Genomic DNA, 21,977 nt, shown 5'->3' with positions numbered 1-21,977 from the left:
CTTTTTTCTATGAAAAGGCATTGTTATGGCAAAAGAATAAAAAAAGGTATTTAACTTGATGTCATAATAGGGAGAGTTAGACACATTGATGGATGAAAATATCCTCAAAATAATTAAAAGAAATAAGATGATCTGAAATGAGGAATATACACTTATCTCAGGGGCAATTAGTGGACTAAGGAATATATTAACATTATGCCAAAAAAATTAACAGTAAATATTCAACACAGATAAATTGAAATTAATCAATGAGAATAAATACATTAAATTAAACAGCAGTAATGGAAACAAATTAATCAAGGACAGATTGATAGCCTGGAACAGAAAATTTTTGCAGTCAATAAGACTATGAAAGATGAAGAAAATGTCATTTTAGATTACATACACTTATAGGGCTTAATTCTTAGAATTAAAGTCAGAGAATCACATGAAATCAGTTAATATTTTAAAGGTATAGATGAGTGATCATATGGGAGAACAGGAAGAAATGAGAATACATAAATAATTTCAGAAGAAGTCCCATTTATTTTTGGTGATGGCAAAATAAGGTAAAATCACTCATGTTTTAGAGTAATCCCTAAAGTATGGGTTTCTTTGAAAGCTCTGACACTGAGAAATCAAGAATAATTAATTTTAGATGATAATGGAGCAGTATTTTGTGAAAGACAGAAAAACATACCCAGGTAACAAAGATTATTTGATGGTAATATGCTAAAAGTATAAGCTCGAACATTGGAAAATAAAGTAACAGAAAAATAAATAAGAATGTGAAAAAGTAGTCTAAATTCACTTTAATACAACCATCAATAATTTTTTTTAAATATTTATGAAACATGTTTCGAGCAAATTCTCAATTGATACATAAGCTAAAAAACTGACCACTAATCATTTTAAAATCATAAGATTATTTATTCATTGAATTGTCATTAAAATCCTTATTTTCACATTTTAAATATTTTACCACTAAAATATTAAAACAAAATATTTGAATTCTTGTTATACATACAAAATTAAAAACTATGTGATCATTTTACTGTCATCATTTTAATTTTAATGTAAAATAATCCTAGGTTTCACTTTAACCAACTGTGACAATCAAATTTTTAATTGTTATCATTGCCAACATACACACCTCACTTCAGCAAACATTACAACTCCAGATTTTTGGAATAGGACATTTCTTTTAAGATCATCTACATTGGCATATTATTTTCTTCCTCAAAATGCTCTTCCTCTCCTTAACTATCATTTTCACCCTGTCTTTTTAATTTTTATCTCTTCTTTGATGCTTTCTTACCCAAATTCCCCTCCCAAATTCACTATAAAATAATGGGCTTAATCTTCTTCATGGCTAATATATGTTTGTTTGCACATATTATAATTTTCGTTTAGAACAGTTATATTTTATTATTCCTCAGAATATACTGAGTTCCTAAAAAATAATGATACTTCTATTCATTTCATAAACCAACCCAAAAATGATTCATATATTATTGGTAGTCAATACACCTTTGTACAGTCAAGGAAACAATAAATGAATACAAGTTCCAGTATAGATTTACCTTACAACATCAGGAAGCAACAGAAAGCAATGAGAACCGATGAGTGTCCATATAGAGAATGAAAAAGTCATTATTTTTGCCTGATCCCTGTGGTCTAATTTTCAAAAAAAAAATGTTTGTATACATGGATATATGTTAAGAATTTTCAAAAAGAAACATAAAAACTATTAATAATAAAAAGTTATACCATTGTACTTTTCTTTCCTTACAAAAGTGGTCATTCATAATTAACAACCATATTTCCTCAATAACTTTATACATATGTACATGTGTATAATAATATGAATGCAAAATACAAATGTGGCAGATCATGTGGATGCTTGATAATTATCTCCAGATGATTCTATATTACATTATGTATAATTATATTAAAACAATTCACCTAAGTTTTACTTTGAGTATAAATGGAATAAAATGAAACAATATTTGAAGAATGACTACGTAGAAAACATTCTACTGAATGTCTTACATATTTACTTAATTTTAATTCCAAAACAAACCTAAAGTGCTTCTCCTATTTTCCACTGTTTGAAGAAAAGAAAACTCGAATTCAAAGTAAGTCATTTGACTTGACCAGGATAACACAGCCAAGATAATGAATTTTAAGTCACTTGATTTTTGAAAAAGTTGTAATAACAATTCAAAGGAAAAAATTAATCTTTTCACATTTTACTAGAAAAGCTTTAAACTGCACCTAAAATTATATACAAGATTAAACTAAAATGGATCTTACACCTAAACAAAACTTATAAAATTTCCAGAAGAAAACATTGGAGAAAATATCTGTGAACTTGGGTTAGGCCAACATTTATTTAATATGACATAAAAAGTGTGATCCACAAAAGAAAAAAAATCCTAATTTGTACTTTATCAAAATTAAAACTTCCACTCTTCCTAAGATACTGTTAAAAGAAGGAAAAGACAAGCTATCATACGGGAAAAACTATTTGCAATTATATATCTAATGAAGGACCTGTGTCTAAAATACATAAAGAATTCACACTAAGAAAGCAAACAACTCAAAAACTGAATGGGTAAAGTAGTTGAATGGACACCTTGTCAAAGAAGATATAAGGATTTCAAATAAGCATATAAAAAAGATATTTAACATGACTAGTAAAATAAAAATTTAAACTACAATGAGATATCACTGTACACTTATGAGAAAGCCTATCAATTCCAAGTATTGGTAAGCTTGTAGAGAAACTAGACTACTCAGATAAAGGGTAATGAGAATGGAAAATAGGACAGCCACTTCGGAAAGTTTGTCAGTTTCTTAAGAAATTAAAACACCTACCATATGACCCAGACATTGCTACCTCCAGTTATTCCCCATGACCAATAAAAGCATGCATCTATACAAAGATTTTTTTTCATGGATATTCATAGCAGATTAGTAACAGCTCCAAACTGGAAATGGCCCAAATGTCCACCAATAAGTGAATGGAAAAATAAATTGTGGCATATCCACATGACAGAATGAACTCTTGATATATACAAAAACAGAACTTACAAAATAAATTACATGAAATGAAACAGGCCAGATAAACATGAGGCCAGATGAGCAATAGAAACATATTGTATGCTCTCATTTATATAAAATTTTAGAATTTAAAAAACTAATTGACAGAGAACAGGTAAGTTGTTGTCTTGAGATAGGGTGAGGTAAGGGAGGGCAGGAGGAAGTGCATAAGGAAAAGTGAAGGCTGATGGTTGTATTCATTGAGAGTGATGATTTCACAAGGGTATACATATTTCAAAATCTGTCAAGTGCACTTTAAATATGTGCAATTTATTAAGACTCAATTATACTTCCACAGAGCTTTAAAAATATTTTTCCAAGGGATCGTCTATAAAAATTCTTTTTTTTTTTTTCAACGTTTATTTATTTTTGGGACAGAGAGAGACAGAGCATGAACGGGGGAGGGGCAGAGAGAGAGGGAGACACAGAATCGGAAACAGGCTCCAGGCTCTGAGCCATCAGCCCAGAGCCTGACGCGAGGCTCGAACTCAGGGACCGCGAGATCGTGACCTGGCTGAAGTCGTACGCTTAACCGACTGCACCACCCAGGCGCCCCAAAAATTCTTTTATAAACTTAATTTTCTTATCCTCTTTGTAAGATTTATATCTTGGAAGAGTTGGTCTTTTCTTCCTGCATTTCTTTCCTCACTTTGTGTTCACCCCTCAACCCATGCCAATCTGGCTCTTGCCCCAAACTTCTTTCAAAATTGGCCCCACTAAAGTAGCCAATGGCCTCCATATTATTCAATCCAAGATACTTTTCCTTTCCTGTCTACTTGACTCTTTAGCAGCCTTCAATATTTTTAGCGATTTGCTTTTTCCTTCAAACACTCTTTTTTGGTACTAAAAAAAAATCATTTCATCAAGATTTCATCCATATGAAATATGGAATATCATTCTTCAATATTGACTCAGCTCTTGTGTAACAGACGTAGACCTCATTTTTTTTTCTGTTCTAAATCTTCAGTCGCCTTTATTTCAATTAGCATCTCTATTCTTCAAATTATTTCAAAATATTTTTTCATAGCCTAGATCTCTTCTATGAATTCTAATCTATTTGTTCGTGTCTACGTGGATATATAAAAATACCTCAAACTTTTTCATCAACTGTTTTTTATTCCCTTTGTTCTCTACAAATGTAGCCAGTGTAGCATTTTAAAGTAAAACTCATTTGTCACCCACTCTGGAAAACACATCAGTGATCTCAAGGTAAAGTTTAAATATTCAGCATGATCTAAAACTTAATCTTGCCCTTACATACTTGTGGATCATCTGATATACCCTGTTTCTAATTTTTTGCATTCCAGAATATATGGACTTTGTTTAAATTACTTGAACATTGCTTTCTTTCATAGAAGGCTTTAATATGCTTTTCTCACTGGCTGGTGCTCATCCCAAGCCCTCCCTGCTTTTCATCTTTTCAAACTCTCTTTCTCAGATCTCAGTTCAAATGAATTTTCATTAAGAAAGTCTTTCGATTTCCTGCTATCTTATCTTTTCCCTTTTTGGCTTGGCACTGTAACACATTTTTTATTATAAACTGATATATTTGCTTAGTGGCTATATACTGCATTACCCTAAAACCCTGTAAGTCCACAACCATATCTATTTTGCTCATTACTATTTCCTCGGTGCCATGAACAGTACCTGACAAAGAGAACATAAATAAACTAATCTCATATATGCTGTAGAAAGAATTATCAGTTAGCTCTTTTAATAACTTATATAGGACGTAATATTATAGTCTAAAGACACAGGCTTAGAGACAGGAGGTTAAAGCATCAAATTCAGCCTCCATCACCCGTTAGATGTGTGACGTTGGATAATTTATTCAATTTTCTAAGCCTAAATTTTCTTATCTTTATAATGGATATAATTAATAAATACCTTTCCTTTTTTTTTTTTTTTTTTTTAATTTTTTTTTTTTTTTAACGTTTATTTATTTTTGAGACAGAGAGAGACAGAGCATGAACGGGGGAGGGGCAGAGAGAGAGGGAGACACAGAATCGGAAACAGGCTCCAGGCTCTGAGCCATCAGCCCAGAGCCCGATGCGGGGCTCGAACTCACGGACCGCAAGATCGTGACCTGGCTGAAGTCGGACGCTTAACCGACTGCGCCACCCAGGCGCCCCGAAATACCTTTCCTTTAAGATTTTATGTATAGTGGGACACCCAGATGGCTCTGTCAGTTGAGCATCCGCCTATCGGTTTTGGCTCAGGTCATGACCTGCTGGTTTGTGGGTTTGAGCCCCACATCAGGCTCCATGCTGACAGTGCAGAGCCTGCTTGGGATTCTCTTTCCCTCTCTCTCTGCTCCTCCCCCACTCACTCTGTCTGTCTCTCCAAAGTAAATAAATAAACTTTAAAAAAATATTTTACATATAATAAATGGTCAGTACAAATTTCCAATAGGAAGCCTATAAAACTACATGCCCAATACTTTGTAAGTATTATTACATACATTAAAGTAATTTATAGAAAAGTTGTAGGCAATCAGTTCTTGCATAAATTTCAGGAAAGAATTAAATTAAAATAGGTCATGTCTTAATATCATAGACTTCCAAATATTTAGTTAAAGAATTTAAATGCAGTAAGCCCGATTTAGAAAATGACCCATCCGTGTTATGACAGCATGCTTGCATAACACCCAGATCAAGGGTATGATAGTTACATATAACTGTATTCAGTATGAAAACAATTTATTTAAATTGTATATCACATTATTCACCATCTTATAATTTCATCAGCTCCCAGTTTTATTGATATGGTTTTAATGATTTAAGAGCAATATCATGAAATAATAAAGTCATAAATAATTTATAATATTTAGATATTTAAAGTCATAAAGAAATGTGGAATAAAGTCCCACATTAATTTTTTAAGTACTAAATAGTCATTTTAGTCATATTCGTGGTGTTTTGATGGAAACAATCAGGCAAATGTATGAAACAAAATGTGGTCACTCTTTCTTTTCTTTTTCGTGGAAAAGTAACAGGACTATATTTCCTTGGCCATGGAGAGAAGACTGTGAAATTTCGGTTGTCAACTCCAAAAATATAACAGAAAAATTATTAGTAAGGAAAATAACTACAAAGACATGTTTCAATAAAAATAATGTATTGGATTAGAAAAAACATACTAAAAGTTGTGAAATTGATGACAGTAAACATTAATATCTCTATTTTTTCCAACAACAAAAATGTTACCTTCCATAAGGTAATAAAGCATCCCATAAAATATACAGTCATGGAAAGGCTAGTTAATACAATGGTGTCATATACCTCTGGTATTTGTGATTTAAATAATATGAGAAAAAAACAGAAGTTAATAATTTAAAATCTCCAAAAGAATTTTAACTTCATTAAAATATATATACTAACTTTTTTTTATTGAAATCAACATGACCTATTAACAAATTAGTAACATAGTAGATTAAAATGGCTACATAGTTTTGGCCACATCTCCCAAAAAGGGATGGGAGTCTATTTCTCTTCCCTTTGGTTCTGGGCTAGACCTACAGATTTCATTGATCACTATAACACAACAGAAGTAACTATAACTTATGAGGTTGGACCTTAATAGATCTGCAGTTCTTGCTTTCATTGTTTAGATAGTTTCTTCTTAAAAATTCACCCACAATACAGAAAGAATTCCAAGGAAGGTGGAGAGGTCACAGCTAAGGTGCTCCCATTGACAATGTCAGCTAAGTGTTCAGACAATAGCCAGCACCCACTAGCAGCCATGTTGAGTAAGCCATCTTAGATGTTCTAGTCCAGTTGAGCCTCCAGGTGATTATAGTTCCAGCTGGCACCATATGAAGGACAGGATGTTCTCAATAGAGTCCATTGTCTTAGTCTGTTCAGGCTGCAACAGTAGAACACCATAGAATGAGTGGTTTATAAACAACAGAAATTTCTTTCTCACTTTCTTTCTCTGGCCTTTGGAGGCCAGGAAGTCAAAGATGAAGGCACTGGCAGGTTTGAGTTCTGGTGAAGGCTTGCTTCCTGGTGCACAGAAGTGCACCTCCTGTCTGAGTTCTCACAGTATGAAAGGGGAAAGGGAGATCTCTAGGGTCGTTTCTATTTATAAGAGCACTAATCTTAGTCACGAGAGTTTCATCCTCCTGACAAAATACCTCCCCCAAACCCCACCTCTCTTAAAGTCATCCCATTGGTGTTTCAGTTTGAATATATAAATTTGAGGGGATGAAAATATTCTGTCTATAGCACCCGTGAATCCATAATATCAAGAGAAATAATGCATCATGTTGTTGTTTAGAACAACCTAGTTTATGGACAGTTTGCTATGCAGAAGTAGAACACAAAACAGAGGGTAAAAGTTCAATTGTGATTTAAAATGAACAACGACTCGGGGAACCTGGGTATTCAGTCAGTGAAATGGCCAACTTTGGCTCAGGTCATGATCTTGTGGTTCGTGAGTCCAAGCCCCATGTCGGGCTCTGTGTTGACAACTTAGAGCCTGGAACCCGCTTCGGATTCTATATTTCCATCTCTCTCTGCACCTCCCAGACTTGTGCTGTGTCTCTCTCACTCTCAAAATAATAAATATTAAAACATTTTTAAAAATTAATTAATTAATTAACTAATTAAATAAAATGAAAATGACTCCAGAGTCCTTGGACTGTCAGTAGTTGTGTGACCTTGGATAGTTCACAGTTCACTGCATTTCTCTGAGTTTTGGTTTCAGTAGAAATTATTCGGTGGGGTTGTTGTGAGAAGTGAAGAGAAGGTTCCTGTGAAGCACTTACATGGTGATGGAACACAGTAAGAAGTCCAGTAAATGCTGTCTGCTGCTGTGTTTTTGCTATTAAGGTTGCTGTTAACTTATGACTTATCATATGAATTTTCACTCTGCTGAGGATTTGTGTTAAGCAAGGAATGGGGAGATTAGAAGCATAATACTAGACTTTACATTTAAAATACATATTTCAAAAAAACACATATTTTAATAAGCTGGGGATACTGTCATACAGAAAAGTAACTTTGACATTACATTAATAATCTATAATGTATTTTTCTTAATTTATTAGACAAAAGTAGGGGCGCCTGGGTGGCGAAGTCGGTTAAGCATCCGACTTCAGCCAGGTCACGATCTCGCGGTCCGTGAGTTCGAGCCCCGCGTCAGGCTCTGGGCTGATGGCTCAGAGCCTGGATCCTGTTTCCGATTCTGTGTCTCCCTCTCTCTCTGCCCCTCCCCGTTTATGCTCTGTCTCTCTCTGTCCCAAAAATAAATAATAAAAAAAAGTTGAAAAAAAAATTTATTAGACAAAAGTATTACCTTTCGCTTTTTTCCAAAAATATTCAAACGGATACATTTATTATGATGTTAATTTGAAGCTTAAATACCTAAAGTTAGGTGCCTATAGTTTGTCATGATGATAGAATTAGTGTTATTGTTTATCTGAGAAAAATAATTGAGGGGCGCCTGGGTGGATCAGTTGGTTGAGCTGAGCATCCAGCTTTGGCTCAGGTCATGATCCCATGGTTTGTGGGAGTCAATCCCTGCGTCAGGCTCTGTGCTGACAGCTCAGAGTCTGGAGCCTGCTTTGGATTCTCTGTCTCCTTCTCTCTCTGACTCTCCCTGGCTCACACTCTGTCTCTCTCTCTCTCTCTCAAAAAATAAACATTAAAATTTTTTTTTTTAAATAATTGATTTGGCTATATAACATAAAATGGAAGTAATCACATCTCAGAAATATGTCAGATACATGTCTCAATATTTCATTACATGATGCATTTTGTACTTCATTTATCTGATTACATTTTAGTTTCGTTCAAGAACTTTCATTTATATTGGGGCACTCAGAAAATCCTTTTCTCTTTTATTTATATTTTTTAAATTTCTCAGTGGTATTCTCTAATTAGCTTTAAATTTTCATTTCACATTTAAAACGGCTCTTCTTTGTCCTTAAGAGAAAATTAATGTTGGACTGATTCTAATAACTAGTATCTATTTGTGTTACCCAAACAACAAGTATTTTTATCTTTATGTTTGACCAATTGCACACTGTAAACCACTAATTTCACTTGTAAAGAGTCAAACTCTTAATTTCCTCTTCATTTACCCCTTCCAGCTCAGCAGGATATGTCTCTTCTCTCAAGCCTCCATAATAGACTTAATTTACCCAATAGAGAAGAATAGTCATTCTGATACATGGTTACAAAAAACTCTCCAACTGCTCTCTACTGATCTGTCAATCAAATCCCATGGACATCCTCCTTAAACTTATCCCTTTAAATTGGAGGTCTTTTATGCTTGAGTAGTTGGTAAAGGTCCATAATACCAACACAAATCTAGACTAGTTCCAAAAGATAACAGGAGAAATGCAAAAGGGAAGTAAATTAAGAGAACATATTTTGGAAGATAATATGCTTTTATTTATAAAATTTACTGAAGGGAATACACATATATTAAAATCATCCAATAGTACCTAAAACCTCCATGTTATTTAACACAGATTTAAGGTAGCTAGCTACTTAAGCTCAGAGTAGCTTGTTCAATTTGTTCTCTTACTCAGACTTGTCTTATCCAGAAATTTCTTGATCAATATGAAAGCTACATTCAAAATTTTTTTAATGTTTATTTATTCTTTGAGAGAGAGAGAAAGAGAGAGAGCACGAGCAGGAGCGGGGCAGAGAGAGGGAGTTCCAGGCTCCAAGCTGTCAGCACAGAGCTGGTAGTGGGGCTTGAACTCACAACTGTGAGATCAGGACCTGAGCTGAAGTTGAACACTTAACCAACTGAGCCACCCAGGTGCTCCTGAAATCTACCTTAAAATTGCTACTTTCTCGGGGCGCCTGAGTGGCGCAGTCTGTTAAGCCTCCGAATTCAGCCAGGTCACGATCTCGCGGTCTGTGAGTTTGAGCCCTGCGTCAGGCTCTGGGCTGATGGCTCAGAGCCTGGAGCCTGTTTCCGATTCTGTGTCTCCCTCTCTCTCTGCCCCTCCCCCGTTCATGCTCTGTCTCTCTCTGTCCCAAAAATAAATAAACGTTGAAAAAAAATTAAAAAAAAAAAACAAATTGCTACTTTCTCTAATTACCTGAGTCAATAGAAAAAAAAAAGTGAAGGTAAAAGTCATAGAATTTGCCTAATATATTTCAATGATTAAACAAAATCCTGCTAGAGCCAGAAGTATGATGAGAAAACTTACTTTAATGATAAGGCTATAGGGACAAGTTAATTGGCCAACATCAACTAGCAAATTAATAATTAATGACTCCTGTTTTAGATTTTCTATCACTAGAATTATGCTTAAGCTTTGAACAGCATTACTTTTCTTCATTGGCATTTTATGGGTTATATTATTTCAAAAGTATGAGGAACCTAGAACAAAAGAAGCTTCTTCAGTGGTGCAGGCTGTGATGGAGGCAGAGTGTGCTTAGTCCTTGGTTATCTAGTAGTAATTCCGCAGTGGATAACTGTGTACCAAAATTCAACACCATACATGGGAGGGGGTATTATGATAATAATGTAACTCAGTCGTCAGAGCAAAACCACATCTCTATGAGAAATAGTTTTAATTATCAAATGCGTGCTTTCCTTGTGCAATAAAGACTCAACCAAGGACCATGCAATCTATGCTGTCCATCATCGTTCAGTGTCATTAGATCACCTACCATAACAGATAAGCATGAGCGTGACTAGCAATATTCCAACATCAAGGTGAAGTAGTGTATATGGAACAGAATTCACATGGGCTCTATGGGCACAACTGAATTGTATGAGGAGCGGGCTCACTGAGTTCCATTTATTCTTGCTGCATGGCCATTTCTTCCTCAAATCACAGCTATGCCCCCATGAGTCCTCAAACTCAAACCCAGCTTATAGATGGTGCCACCAGTTGGTATTACTGAGATATAAACTGCCAAAGAAATACCACCACATTCAGGTGGCCCGACACGACAGTGAAGGAAAATCCTCCCCACGAGCAGAATTTCAATGTTTTTGATTCACCATTTCACCAGACGTAGAGATAACCAGAGATACAGGTCTAAGGAGGGCAGAGACATTCCTTCTCCCATGAACTTGGCAGGTAGAGAATGGGGTGTTGGCCCACTGAGATTCTTCTAGCTGGGGCTCTGAAATTTAAAGTCTGAGAACTTTACACAAAGACACAGAATCAGATTAGAGATTGTGTCAACTGTGGTGGAGTTAAGTGTCCGGGGGCAACAGTAGCGACAATAACAGCGAACACTAGAATTAGTGGGGGCGACTGGGTGGGTCAGTTGGCTAAGCATCCGACTCCGGCTCAGGTCATGATCTCACACTTCATGAGTTTGAACCTGCATGCTCAGAGCCTGGAAACTGCTTCCGATTCTGTGTTCCCCTTTCTCTTTGCACCTACCCTCTTTGTGCTCTGCCTCTCTCTCTCTAAAAAAATAAATAAACTTAAAACAAAAAATTTTAATTGATTAAAAGAACTAGAATTAGTGGTGATGTTTTAATCAGGTGACTTTTCTCTGGGTTGTCTGCTGACACTGATCTTGTCCAAGCCTAGTTCTACAGTATTCCCTAAAACTACTGTTTTACTCAAGGGAACCTGAATTAATTTGCTTTTTGAGGGACGCCTGGATAGCTCAGTTGGCTAAGTGTCTGACATAAGCTCAGGTGGTGCTTTCATGGTTTGTGCGTTCAAGCCCTGGCTTGGGTTCTGCCCTGATGATGCAGGGTCTACTTTGGATTCCTTCTTTCTGCCCTCCCCAGCTCGTGCTCTCTCTCTCTCTCTCAAAATAAACTTTTATTTTTTAATTTTTATTTTTTGAAATTAAGAAATCTGACAAATACAATGTCATTTGCCTCTGCACATAAAGATCATTTAGTTTATTTTCCTTCATCATGAAATATGTTTTCTATGAGTTCATGCAAGGTCTATTTGAAAAAGAAAAATACCTTTACTTCCAACATATATACATTTATATATAGAGATTTGTTTCAGAGCTAGATTGACATTCTAGGATTACATTTTACAGACAATACAGCCATAGTTAATAACAACTCTTCATAAATTGCAATGTACTGAAATATTCTAATGGTTTTCCTAATAATGTCATGGAAAAAAATAAGTAATTAGAAATTTTCCTAAAGTGCTAGAAGCCTTATATACTAACTAGTGTTTGGTACTGAGATTAATGTTTTGTTCTAAAGAGAAATATGAAGATTTTTCAGATTATTGCAGTTGAAGTAGGATGGAAATTAAAATTTAATCCATACATTTTAATTAGTTTTATTATGAGAACTAGACTGTGTATACTTTATGTGGCAGGACCATGAAATAATCAGCAAGGAATAAAATAAATTTTAAAAATGCATAATTAGAAAACAATAATAAATAATGTTTACTTTGTTTTGAATAATCTATGAACTATAATTGGTGCTCCTGATACTTCGAGTCTGGCTCAGCACATAAATCATGTTAGGGCCAAACAAGCTGCTGTTTTCTTCTTTTGATCTTTTGTTTCTTTCGAAAATATTTGCAGGGGGGCAAGATTTCTACTTTACTCTGAATTCAGAAGAAGCTCCTGCTGAATCCATGAATAGAAAACTTAATTTAAACCTTAATGGCATCATTTACCATATGAATTCTCATAATTAAGCATGTTAAGTGGGCTATGGCTCCAATGTCTGTGTTCAGAATACTGGAATATGAATACTGAAGATATTGTTCCTCATTGAGCCAATAAAAGAATAAAAGTATCATCGAAGGAAGCAAGTGACTGAAAGGAATTGTAGTCACTACAAATGTCAATGAAGCCAGAAATAGCCCTTTAAAAATCAGCTATGCTGCCAGTGAATGCAGAAAGGGCAAAGCTTATGAGTCATTGACATAATCAAAGTAATAGTTGAATGGGCTACTAATCAATTAACAATACAAACTAGAACATTTGGGCATTTTACTTCATTTGGGTATATTCAACTTAAAAGACCACGTTTCATGCAGAAAGAGATAGAACATTTATATTAGCGAAAACTGTTTTTCTACATTTTTTGAAAAAGAAAATAAAAGTGATCTACAGCCATGGTCTGGAACTCATTCTGTACTTAAACATGTAGCTGGGAAGCATTAGAAATAATAAAGAACATTCTTCTTTCCCAATCTCCAAAAATGCATTTAATCGGAATAATGTAACTGATGGATGTCCTCCACAAAAATATGTAGAGGTGATGGACCATGCCCAAGTTGCTCATAAGGCACTTAATAAATGAAGCAAGAGAGAGACATACAGAATAATCAAGAATTTCAGAAGGAGTAAGCGGTAGGTTTTTCCAGGTAGAGAGACATAAAAATGTCAGAATTATTTTAAACTGTTTGATACATAAATATGTAATAATGTCTTTGTATCTCAAAAGAGAGAATGCAACTTGCAAACACTCTTAGGTCAGAATTTATGTACTAATTTTATCTCACTCAGAAGCTAAATTAAAACAAGCCTTGACTCTGATTGCATACTGATGCAAATTAGTTTACCAGACTTATGATAAAATATATGCTTTGACAAAGTTGTATATCGGACTCACAAAATGGAAGCTGCTCCACTGGCCAGGGCCAGGTCACAATTCTAAATCTAAGCCAATCTACATATATGGGAAACTTCTGTCAAGGAGAGCAAACATACACCAATCATAATCCTTTAACTCTGCTTTATCTAGCTTACCTTACCCTTCAACTTGGACCTGCGAGACTTGTAAGGAACTCCCCAACCGCCTAGCCAATCGTGCTCTGTTTCTGCTCACCTCTTTTAATATGCTGTAAAACTCACTTTTGCCCATAATACATCCAATAGGGTGCTTCACTTTTTGTGAAGCACTGCATTCCCCCAATCCGTGGATCATCATCTCTTGAATAAAAGACATCAAGTTCATTTGTAATTGCTCTAGTTTTGTCATTGGACAGTTTATACCAGTCCGAGGCACATGTGGATGCTACCTAACATGCCATTCAGTATGCAAATGAATATTATGTAAAATATTCGATTCATAGCTAAAATTATAACAAGGAAACAATTTTTAAACAATTTCTCCCAAATGCCCACTAAACTATCTATGAAAAGGAACAAAAGAGACAGAAATGTTTATTCTTTATGAAAAATAAGACTACTGTCATGATATGAGAAGTTTCTCTTAATTATACTGTTTAAGAATTTCAGTGAGAAAAATCCAATCAAAGGAAATAAAAACAAAAATAAACCCTTGGGACTACATCAAAACAAAAAGCTTCAGCACAGCAAAAGGAAACAATCAACAAAACTAAAAAGCAATTTTTGGAATGGGAGAAGGTATTTGTAAATTTCATTTCTGATATAGTGTATCAAATATATAAATATTTGGGTATTTATATAGGGTACCAAATATATAAAGAACTATAAAACTCAGCACCCAAAAACAAATAATCCAATTTTATAAAGGACAGAAGTTGGGGCGCCTGGGTGGCTCAGTGGGTTAAGCATCCGACTTCAGCTCAGGTCATGATCTCACAGTCCGTGAGTTCGAGCCCCACGTCTGTCTCTGTGCTGACAGCTCAGAGCCTGGAGCCTGCTTCGGATTCTGTGTCTCCCTCTCTCTGTGCCCCGTCCCCGCTCATGCTCTGTCTCTCTCTCCCTCAAGAATAAATAAAACATTAAAAAAATTTTTTAAATAAATAAATAAATAAAAAGGACAGAAGTCATGAACAGACATTTCTCCAAAGAAGGCATCCAGATGGCCAGCTGACACATGAAAAGGTGTTCCACATCAATCAACAGGGAAACGCAAATCAAAACTCCAGTGAGATATAACTTCACACCTATCAAAATGGCTCAAATCAAAAATATAAGAAATAAGTGTTGGTGAGGATGTGGAGAAATAGGAGCCCTGTGTCCTGTTGGTGGGGATGCAAACTGGTACAGCCACTGTGAAAAACAGTATGGAGGTTCCTCAGAAAGTTAAAAATAGAACTATCGTATGGTCCAGCAACTGTACTGCTGGGTATTTACCCCCCAAATACAAAAACACTAATGCAAAGGGATGCATGCATCCTTACGTTCATTGCAGCATTATTTACAATGGCAAAATTATGGAAGCAGCCCAAGTGTCCATTGATAGATGAATGGATGAAGAAGAGGTGGTTTATATATAATGGGATATTATTCAGCCATAAAAAGGAATGAAATCTTGCCATTTGCAATGACATGGGGGGGGGTGGCTAGAGAGTATTATGCTAAGCAGAAGTAAGTCAGTTAAAGAAAGACAAATACCATAAGATTTGGCTCATATGTGTAATTTAAGAAATAAAACAAATAAGCAAAGACAAAAAGAGGGAGAGAAAGAGAGCAAACGAAATAACAGACTTCTATACAGGACACCCTGATGGTTACCAGAGGTGATGCAGATGGGGGGATGGGTGACATAGGTGATGGGGATTAAAGAGTACACGTATCATATCATCATGAGCACTGAGTAATTGTACTCAGATGAGCATTGTACACCTGAAACTGATAGAACACTGTATGTTAACTATACTGTAATTAAAATAAAAAACTTAATTAAAAAAATCTAATTCTTCTTTCACGTCTAAAATGGTTCAGCTTCAGGAATACAAAGTAGAAAGATTCTTTAGTCTTCCTTCAAGGTACAAACCGGAGACCCTTAAGCTGTAGCAACCATCCTCTAAAAGCTGTTAGTGTTCCATTACCGTAGATTGTCAGTTCTCTAGGAAGGTACCGTCCATTCCTTAAAAATAACCCTTAATTTTTAATGTCATGAAAATATATACTTTCTCTGAAATTTAAAATATCTTAAATAAAGACTAAATTTGGGGATTGACAGTGTATTATTTTCTTATTGCTACTATAATATATTACCATGACTTAATATCTTGAAACATTTAATATCTTATAGTTCTGGTGGTTAAAACCCAACATGAGTCTCAATGGACAGAAATCAAAGTGTTGACATGACTATGTTCCTTCAGGGAGGACCTAGGGGGAAAATCCATTTCTTGCCTTTTCCAGCTTCTAGAGGTTGCCTACATTCCTTGGCTCATGGACTTCTATCTTCAAAGTCAACATTGGTGGTTTGAGATCTTGCCTCACACCATTCTGACCTTGCTTTCTTCCTCACATCTTTTCTGACTCTTGTGCCTCCCTTTTCCACATTTCAACAACACTTGTGATGCCATAGGATTCATCACTATAATCAGCATAATCATTTCTTAAAATCAATTGATCAGCAAACTTAATCCCATCTGCAATCTTAGTTCCCCTTTCCTATGTATGTAACATAACATATTCAAGGATTCTAGAGATTTGGACGTGAACATCTTTGGAGAATGTTTGGGCATTATTCTGTCCACCCCAAGCAGTGTAACACTGCTTCCCCGAAACTATTATAAAATTATACAGTGGACTTAACTGAGTTACTGGAGTTATTTCTGCAGATTATATTTTCCACGTACTTCAACAGTGTGTTGTACAATTGGCAGACGAGAATTCTACCACTGAACCACCAATGCTACAATTGGGATAAAACTAACCTCTTGTCAGGTCAGCAAACCCACATGGTACATGCCAAATAAATACTGAAATGAAGCTGTAAATAATACTTCCATCAATGTGGTACACTAAGCTAATTTGAAAATCTCTCCCCTAACCCAAACACAGACAAATAGATATCCTGGATCAAATTTAATGTAAGAACTTTTTAAAATACATAGCTGAGAGATTATGAGATATGATCTCTCATGAGATGTGATCTCTTAAAGTCTTCAATTACAGCAGAAAAAAAATGGTTGTCTAGATTTTGATTGTGATTTTCCTGCAAATAGAATGATTTAACTATAAGAATAAAGCAAGACATTTTCTAAACCAGTTTTCTGGTTTTTAATATTTTAGTGATGCTTATCCCAGGACAATTTTAGTACAAACATAGGGTTTGTAACATTATCATGTTTTTGTAACAGTATCTTTAATTTTCTTGCGAGAAGTTACGTTACCCTTTTGAGCTATCAGTTCTCTAATTCCTGCCCTAGATTCTAGGATGTTTATACATACTAAATTAATTTTAGGATATTGGATCTAATGTTTGCCAACTTCATGTTGTTAGCTTCCTGCTTTGTTTTCAATTCAAATAAGAAAGAAAGAAAGAGAGAAAGAAAGAGAGAAAGAGGGAGAGAAAGAAAGAGACAAAGAAAGAGACAAAGAAAGGAAAAGAAAGACAAAAAAAGGAAAAAAAGAAAAAAAAAGAAACAAGAAAGAAAAAAAATTAACAAGGACCAGAAATAGGACGAAATTCAAAGAAGATAAAATTGTATACAAAAATAAGACCACACACTCGCAAAAAGAAGCTACTTTAGTACAGTATCAAAATAAACAAAAAAACAAAAACCAAACAAAAAAACAGGGGCACCTGGATGGCTCAGTCAGTTAAGCATCTGACTCTTGTTTTGGGCTCAGGTCATAAACTCACAATTTGTGAGTTTGAACACCACTTTGGGCTCTTCACTTGACAGTGCGGAGCCTACTTGGGATTTTCTCTCTCCTTCTCTCTGCCCCTCCCCCACTCATGTTAATCTCTCTCTCTCTCAAAATAAATAAACATTTTTAAAGAATGAAAACTTTAGAATTAAAATCATTATTAAATGCAAAGAGGATCATATCACAATGATAATATGGTCAGCCTACCAGAAGATATAATTCTAAACCATAAGACCCTATAATATAGGTTTATCTGTTTATTTATTTATTTAAATTCGAGTTAGGTAACATACAGTGTAGTATTGGTTTCAGGAGTAGAACCCAGTGGTTCATCACTTACATGTAACACCCAGTGCTCATCCCAACAAGTGCCCTCCTTAATGCCCATCACCCATTTAGCCCATCCCCCCACTCCCCTCCCCTCCAGCAACCCTCAGTTTGTTCTCTGTATTTAAGAGTCTCGTGGTTTGTCTCCCTCTGTTTTTATCTTATTTTTGTTTCCTTTGTTCTGTGCTCATCTGTTGCGTTTCTTAAATTCCATGTATGAGTGAAATCCTATGACATTTGTCTTTCTCTAACTTATTTCTCTTAGCATAATACATTCTAGTTCCATCCACATTGTTGCAAATGGAAAGATTTCATTCTTTCTGATTGCTGAGTAATATTCCAGTCCACATCTTCATTATCTACTCATCTGTCGATGGATATTTGGATTCTTTCCACACTTTGGCTATTGTTGAGAGCATTATTATAAACACTGGGGTACATGCGCCCCTTTGAGTCAGCATTTTTGTATATTTTGTATAAATATCTAGTAGTGCAATTGCTGAATCTTAGCGTAGTTCTATTTTTAATTTTTAAAGGAATCTCCATTTCCAGAGTGACTGTTTTCCCGAGTGGCTGAGTCAGTTTGCATTCCCACCAACAGTGAAAAATTGTTACCTTTTCTCTGCATCCTGACAATATCTGCTGTTTCCTGAGTTATTCATTTTAGCCATTCTGATAGGTGTGTTATATGTCACACCTATAATATAGCTTTAAAAATTTTAAATCAGTAATTGACGATAATCAAAGGAGAAATAAATTACATTCAAAATATTGACATGTGACAAATAACAATGGCATAAATAGAAGCTGAAAGCTACAATGACAAACTTTATTCTTTTCAAGTGCACGTAGAACAATTCCCAAAACTTATGACTTTCTTCATTATATATCAAAGCTCAACAGGTTTTAAAGGTTAAAAACCTTTTGACTATATTTTCTGACCACAATGAAATTGAACCAGAAACCAATAACAAATACTAACTAGAAAATCCCCAACTATTTGGAAATCAAGGAAAACATTTCTAAATGTCAGAGAGATCAAATAAGAAACCACTATAGATATTAAAAAGTGTTTTCAACAGAAGGCTAATTTAAGACACATTTCAAAATTTGAGAGATGCAGTACTTAACTGAATACCTAGAGCCTAAAGCACGTACATTATAAAGGAATAAAAGTTGAGAATAAATGATCAATGTTTTTGTTTCATGGTGATAGAAAAGAGCCATAAATCTTACCAAAGAAATTAGAAAGGAGGAATTAATAAACATAAGAGCAGAATCAATGAAACAGAAAATAAATAACTGTACAATAGAGAAAAATCAACCAAGCTGAAAGATGTTTTATTTAAGAATGTAAATTTTTAATAATTCCCTTAGAACTAATCCAGAAAATAGAAAAAATTACCAAAACCATGAATTAAAAATGAGAGCACACTACAGATCCTGCTAACATTGAAAAGAGAATATTGTGAACAAGTTCACACTAAAATCTGAAAATATACATAAAATGGTCACATGCCTTTCAAAACCCAACTTAGAAAAAAAAATTAAATATTCTGACATGACTAAAACATGGAATCCGGGCCCCTGGGTGGCTCAGTGGGTTGAGCGTCTGACTCTTGATCTTGGCTCATCATGATCTCACGGTTCATGGGTTCATGGCCTAAGTCTAACTGTGCACTGATAGGAGAGAGCCTGCTTGGGATTCGTGCCCTTTCTCTCTGTCCCTCCCTTGCTTCCATGCACATTTGCTCTCTCTCTCTCAAAATAAACTTAAAAAAAATAAATAAAACATGGAATCCATTTCTAAAAACTTTTCACAAATCAAACTGCACATGTAAAAGTTTCCACTGGTAAATTATTTCAAGTATTTGAAAAAGAAACAGTATCCATTTTATATAAACTCTTCCAGAAAATAATAAAAAAAAAAAAAAAGGAATTATTTCCAACGTATCTCAAATCTCACAGAAAAATCTGAGCAGGGCATTCCAAGAATTAAAAAAATGCAAATAATATGTTTTTTTTTTTTATATTTAAAAAGTGTTTTTCATTTACCTTTACACTAGTACTTAAAATACACATTTCTTGGGGGGCGCCTGGGTGGCGCAGTAGGTTAAGCACCCGACTTCAGCCAGGTCACGATCTCGCGGTCTGGGAGTTCGAGCCCCACGTCGGGCTCTGGGCTGATGGCTCAGAGCCTGGAGCCTGTTTCCGATTCTGTGTCTCCCTCTCTCTCTGCCCCTCCCCCGTTCATGCTCTGTCTCTCTCTGTACCAAAAATAAATAAAAACGTTGAAAAAAAAATTTTTAAATAAAAAATAAAAAAATAAAATAAAATACACATTTCTTGGGGCGACTGGGTGGCTCAGTCAGTTAAGCGGCTGACTTCAGCTCAGGTCATGATCTCGCAGTCCGTGAGTTCAAGGTGCTGATAGCTCAGAGCCTGGAGCCTGCTTTGAATTCTGTGTCTCCCCCTCTCTCTGCCCCTCCCCTGCTCATGCTCTGTCTCTCTCACTCTCAAAAATGAATAAATGTTAAAAAAATTTTTTTAAATAAAATACACATTTCCAATTCAAGATGACACTTAAAAATTATTGTAATACAACAGTGCATATGTAGTTCTGCAATTATAAAAAGGCTAAACTGAGATCCATGGTTCAGTTATTCTCCTGTGTACAAGGTTGATTCTGAAATAAATACTACTTTGAAGCAGCTGTTATCAGCTTTTTAGGTTTCGTTTAAACACACTTTGCAAGGAAGCTTATAATGTTATATGCCATTCACGGTTCTGAAAGTGTTAAAAGCCACCAGCTCAAACAACTAAAGTACTCTATCAGTCTGCAAGACAGGCAGAAAAAAGTTAAATTTAGTGGAACAAACAGGATTCCCACATAACATGAAAAGCATGTGATATTCTGCAGCAACTGAGAGTATGTAGGGATTGACAGACTGTCCTCTTTAGAACTAATTTCATCAGAAGAGTTTACGAAGGTGGATATTTTACAACTATCAAGTACCTTTAAAAGTGACACGCTTCTCTTGTATTAATTTGACTCCCCTGAATAACCTAGCTGGTTAACTAGTCACCAGTAATTTGGTTATTAGGCCAATCAAGCCTACAAGAAAGGAAGCCAATATTCAAATTATCAAGTTCTTGCCTGGCCCATTCAAATGATTTATTTTCAACATAAACATATACACTCAACATAAGACGTTTAACTAAAACAAGCACCACCAACAAAAACAAGGCAGCTTCTATTCTTCTAGGGCTTAGGCTTTGTCCAGAACCGCTTAAACATAGAAGAGCCTATAGCAAGAGTCATTGCTCCCAATATATTAATGCATGGGGGAAGAAGTCAGGTAAAGATTACACTTCTGAGTTGTTACTGACTGCCAAAGATAAGCATAATGTGGAACACTTCTGAAATGATGGTAAAGTTCTGTTTCTACATCAGATAGTAGTTATAACAGCATATTTAATTTTATCAAGATCTACAATTAAAATCAGCCTAAGGTTGCCTGGGTGGTTCGGTTGGTTAAACTTCAGACTCTTGGTTTCTGCTCAGGTCATGATTTCACAGCTTCATGGGTTCAAGCCCCACATCGGGCTCTGCACTGGGATTCTCTCTCTCTCTCTCTCTCTGTCTCTTGGTCGCTGAGTCAGTTAAGCATCTGACTTCGGCTCAGGTCATGATCTCACAGGTTCGTGAGTTCAAGTCATTCAAGGGGTGAGCTCATGCCCCACTTCCGGTGAACTCAAGCTCTGTATCAGATGAGCCCTGCTTCTCTGTCTCTCTCTCTGCCCCTTGTGGGATCCTCTCTCTTTCTCTCTCTCCACCTTTGCTCACTTGAGGCCTCTCTTTCAATAAAAGAAAAGAAAAGAGAAGAGAAGAGAAGAGAAGAGAAGAGAAGAGAAGAGAAGAGAAAAAGAAAAGAAAAAGAAAGGAAAGGAAAGGAAAGGAAAGGAAAGGAAAGGAAAGGAAAGGAAAAAAGAAAAGAAAAACGTATAAATCAAACAGAGCTGTATAATATTTCTCTCCTGCTTTATACAACTTTATACAATCTGCAAGTACCAGATTAATGAATGTGTAACTCCAGG

General features: G+C 35.3%; 1 long non-coding RNA gene across 1 annotated transcript; it reads left to right on the top strand.

Moving 5' to 3' along the window:
• Window positions 1–14,510: 14,510 nt before the first annotated feature.
• Window positions 14,511–21,632, top strand: LOC123583037. The gene is made up of 3 exons (XR_006704712.1): window positions 14,511–14,599; window positions 15,778–15,780; window positions 21,605–21,632. It is a non-coding gene; the product is annotated as an uncharacterized LOC123583037 (long non-coding RNA).
• Window positions 21,633–21,977: the final 345 nt, after the last annotated feature.

This window comes from Leopardus geoffroyi, chromosome B1 (assembly GCF_018350155.1).
Source record: "Leopardus geoffroyi isolate Oge1 chromosome B1, O.geoffroyi_Oge1_pat1.0, whole genome shotgun sequence".
Classification (NCBI taxonomy): Eukaryota; Metazoa; Chordata; class Mammalia; order Carnivora; family Felidae; genus Leopardus; species Leopardus geoffroyi.
This window is presented reverse-complemented; position numbering and strand designations above follow the sequence as displayed.